Source organism: Parasteatoda tepidariorum, chromosome 4, assembly GCF_043381705.1.
Source record: "Parasteatoda tepidariorum isolate YZ-2023 chromosome 4, CAS_Ptep_4.0, whole genome shotgun sequence".
NCBI lineage: Eukaryota > Metazoa > Arthropoda > Arachnida > Araneae > Theridiidae > Parasteatoda > Parasteatoda tepidariorum.
Window position 1 is genome coordinate 13,140,924 of NC_092207.1, and position 4,770 is coordinate 13,145,693.

Sequence of the window (4,770 nt, forward strand, 5' to 3'; positions counted from 1 at the left end):
GTATTTATGCAACCTATGTATTATTAGGATTGCAAACACGAAAATTAACATAAAACTACAAATATATTTCAAGTCAAAAACTTCATTTCCATATGTTTTGGGATTTGAAAAAGTTATACTATTTGAAAGGGTTCGTACTCATTGGGGAAAAAAATAAATAACTGGTATCAATTTTGTCATAAAAAAGCTGAAAATTTCTTGATGTTAGCTTTTACTGTCGAATCAAAATTGCAGACCTACCACCTTTGGATCTATATATATCTACTTAGAGAAAATAAAATATTCTGGTAGCTGCGAACATAATAATAGTAAAAAAAGTATATGAATATTACTGCCACTTTTTAATTTTTTCCAGGCACATTGTACGAACCCTCTTTGAGGAAGAAATATGAATTACTTTTATTGATAAACCATTAAAAAAGTAGTAAAAATTAAAATCACACCAACTTCTAAGAAAAACAAAATCAATTGGCCGAAAGGGTTTTATTATGTACAAAAAATTTTGGGCGCACAGTGCAACTCAGGATATATATGAATAAATAAGAATAAATAGGAATAAATAAGAATAAATAATAACATAAATCATCAACATATGTACAAACGTCTTCTTAGACTGTATGTCTTCTTAGACTGTAAAAAAATAATGAATTAATTATTAATTTTTATTATTACAGAGTAACTTAACTAATATTTATAGTAATAATTAACTATACTTTTTTCTAGTCTGTATTATTCTATTATGCGCTTTGTAAAAAATAAGTGAAAAAGCAAAGAATGGTTAAAAACTCCATCAATTCTTAACCCCAATGTATCATGGGATCGAACTTTTAAAGCCTTTAATTGCTCATTCAAACTCCTAATATTTGGATTTCGAATAATTCCATCAACCAGTGTGCTATCAGGAATCAGAGAAGTGCTGATATGAGTTAGACAATTATCACTACCTTTTTCTCCACAATAGTTTTTCGTGAAAATGGGTGATGCAGTTTTGGCTGATATGAAAACTAAAATCAAATTTACAGATCCAAGAATAAGAGAAGCCAGCTTTCTTATTCACGAAGAAAAAGGGAAGGATATTCAATACGTAAATCTAAATCCGTCAAATATGTTATGCAAGCATTTAAGATGTGATTTATATAATGAGTTATTGGATAAAAAGAAGTGCACAATCTTTAATTGAAAATTGTTATGATAATACGCATAATATGCTGTTTAAATGATATTGTTGTTATGAAAGAGGTTGTCACATTAACCTATTTTGTATTGAAACTGTTATTAACGGAGACAATTATAGGATATTTTATTTTATAACCGTTGAACAGTCGCCATAATTTTAGGTTTACGACTACTAATATTTAAATGCCGTAGTCTTGTAATTTTGAACCCAACGCAGAAGACAATGGAACTGATGGATCAAGTTTTGGGAGAAATTTTCCGTCGTGGAGGACTTTTTGATGGAACTAACCCGCATTTGTGTTACCTGGAGAGGAAAACCACAAAAAATTCGCACGGATAGCCTGATGGCAAGGAGACTCTAACCCATGATCCGTCTAGCCCTCAGGATATTTTATGTCATCTCAGTGGTCGGTACAAGCCAGATGCGTAATTCTTATCGACCAGCTTTCGCTGGGGTTCCAACCCTGTCCACCTCATTGGAAGGCGAGCGCTCTATCCCCTGAGCCATCACAGTTCAATTTTAGGATGTTAGCGATTCCCGAAACACAAAATTATGTGATATTTTAATTTATTAAAACAAATAACAATATGAAGGGGCATTTTAGTAATTTGTCTGCCTAGTCACTAACATATTTTCCTTCAATAGTTGCTGTAAGAAAAGTTTATTTGATTTAGAAGTTTGTCGTTACGAGTTAAGTTATAATTTCCATTCTGTTTCATTGTTCAATTAAGTTTCTTATGTAGGGTTTTAATTATAGTTTTCTTTTGCTCTTAATAAAATGCAGTTACAGAGGAAGCTAAAAAGAATGATCTATTTTATTGATGAAATTGAGGTAAGACTGATTAAACTTGCATGAAGTTAAATGTATTTCAAGTTTACCATTTTTCGGCATTTCCTCATTTTCAACCTAAAGGTTGAATCGCTTCTGATATCCGTAAAATTTGCCCTTGTTCTCGAAGAAGTTCCAATATTTCTCACCTTTTGGTTTTGGCAAGTGAGAGTAGAAATCGATCTTCTTTTTGATCATTCCTAAGAAAAAAGAAAAAAAACGGTCAAGGGTATTTGGAGCAATTTCTCCTTGTTATTATTTCAATGGTATAAATAAAAATCAAGTGATTAGTAATTGTATATATAAGTGTTATTCAGTGTTCATTAAGTGTAATTTTAGGATTTAAGCAAAAAATTATTCTTAATTTTTTTTAATAAAACTTTATCAGGTAACTATTTTAGGTACGATACAATATGCAATGCTTAGTAACGTTTAATCAACATAAAGAAAACATATCTTTCATGCTGTAAAGTAATTAAACTCCGAAAATCACATCATAGTCGCTAACAAATATGCGAAAAGCATAAACGCATTAGTGAGGGATTTATTTTAATAGAAATCGAGTGAATTAAAATATGTATTTTAAATTCAAAATTCTTTTTATCACTAAGGAAGGTTTGTGCAAAATGAAAGCTGATAAATGCTTTTTCAATCACAATTTCGATTTTACAAATCATTTCTTTAAATGATATGGTATTGCGCAAATTGTTTGTTGCGTGCACTCAATATAATTTTATATTGTATAAACAAATCAAACTATACATGTTTTTCTATGATGTTCTCACTTTTTACTATATAAATTACGCTAATAATTTATGTTCAAAAACGTCATGCTCACTAGTTCCGGTTCATCGCTTTTAGCAATCAATTTTTATTTACCTAATAAAGAATAAATAAAAGGAAAATTTTAAAACTGCGTTTTTCAAGGGATCTGATAAGATGAAAATAATTCTAATTTAGTCACACTGACAACGAAGAACGTAAAGGGCATCACTTTCGAAATACGTGAGGGGAATTTATTGTGGAGATGTATTTATTAAGGTGATGATACATAATAAATTTTTCTTTTTTAGTCGTGAAACCAAAATATATTTTAAAAAAAGCATTTTCTCGAAATTTTATTAGTTTTAATTATATTATCTTTAGATTTGTGTTTGTTGGTGAATTTCGATTGGCGATAAAAGATATATAAATTGTATCGCTGAGCTAACTTGCTTAGTAATCATTTAACTAACTTAATATGCTAACTTGCACAATTTACTTGACATCATCAGCTAACCTGTATTGTTATAAGGCACAGAGTTACAGTTGAAATTTATGCCCTCTTAATAATCTGCAGTTTATCAGAATTTAAATTGAAGATACATTCTTTTTGTCGATAATATCGCGATAAACTCTCCTTGTAGAGATCAGGAAATAATAGCAATTTGTATAGTCCCCCAATGCAGATCTTCAATACAAATTAGGGTGCTCTAGTTCATAAAAAAAACAGTTGGATTCTTGATTGAACATAATATTGTGATAAATTTTGTTAATGGTGGTTAAAAAAAAAGAAAGGAAAGAAAACGATTGCAATTTAAATTGTCTTCCAGCATATAGCTGCATCTCAAATTTTAATTGTTTTAGCTCTGAGGAAAAATTCAAAAATGCAAACTGCAAAAAAAAAAATTGTCGATAATAATACAATACATTTTACTTGCAGTAATCTGAAAACGATTCTGAATTGCGTTATTTTACTTCACCTATAGAAAGCTGAGTGCTATAGCTAATCGGGAAGTGGTCATACTTTTAGGTGCGTGATTCCTTTGCCACGGTTACGAAAGCAAGTTAATAAAAGCCCACTAAAGATATTCCAGAATTACTAAGATATATTATTATAGTTTTATACTAACTTAAACCAGTTTAAAAACTAAGCATATGAATACTATTGTTTTTGTAGGAATTAGCTGCGAAAATAAAAATCCAATGTGTGAAACATTAAACTACGAAATACGTAATAACCATCTGACTAAGGGTTGTTTGCAGCTTCTTTTCAGTTAGAGGAACCACTAGGTCAGAAGACTAACTTGACCTCTGGATTCACCTGCAGTCGTTGGCTGAGCAAAGTGGAACGGTCTTCACACATTGGGTGGATCACCCGTTCCGCCCAGGGAAAAGCTATTATCAATAATCAAATAAAACTTAATTGAAATTTTTTTAAATCCAAAACTTACTGTGGAAGGACAAATTCAACAGTACGCTGTCTTCGTTGTTGTTGTGACACAAAGCGAGATGGTATATTCCACTGTCACTCAATTTATGTTTTTTGAAGGTAATGGTGACAGTATCATTAGCGACAGCAACTTCAAACTTTTTCACTCTCTTTCCTTTACGGTAGAGTTTCACAGTTGAACCAGGAATGACGTCTGAAAAAGAGCAAAAATAATAAATACAATACTTAAATGATATTATTAACAACACAGGGTGTCTACGAATAATGTCTCCAGAATGAAATAAGAAGACCAAGTTTTGTTGCTTGTGACAAAACTGAAGGGATTGTATTTATTTCATACCAGAATGTGGGTGAAAAAAGCAATCTCTTAATGTTATCTTTCGAACATCGTAAAATAAAATCTCGTAAAAACATTTCTCGTGTAAATATTTTAATTACATTTTACAACTTAAGATACTTTTTTAGGGGATAAATAACAACATTTATCTCTCCTTTTTTTTATCGCATTAAAATTCCTAAAAAATCGTATAATACGTTTGTTTTCTTTAACTT

At 30.4% G+C, this 4,770-nt stretch overlaps 1 long non-coding RNA gene across 1 annotated transcript; it reads right to left on the reverse strand.

Annotated features, from left to right (window-relative positions):
* Positions 1 to 474: 474 nt before the first annotated feature.
* Positions 475 to 4,764, reverse strand: LOC122271240 (uncharacterized). The gene is made up of 3 exons (XR_006226250.2): positions 4,220 to 4,764; positions 2,057 to 2,206; positions 475 to 630 (listed from the first exon to the last, which is right to left on the reverse strand). It is a non-coding gene; the product is annotated as an uncharacterized lncRNA (long non-coding RNA).
* Positions 4,765 to 4,770: the final 6 nt, after the last annotated feature.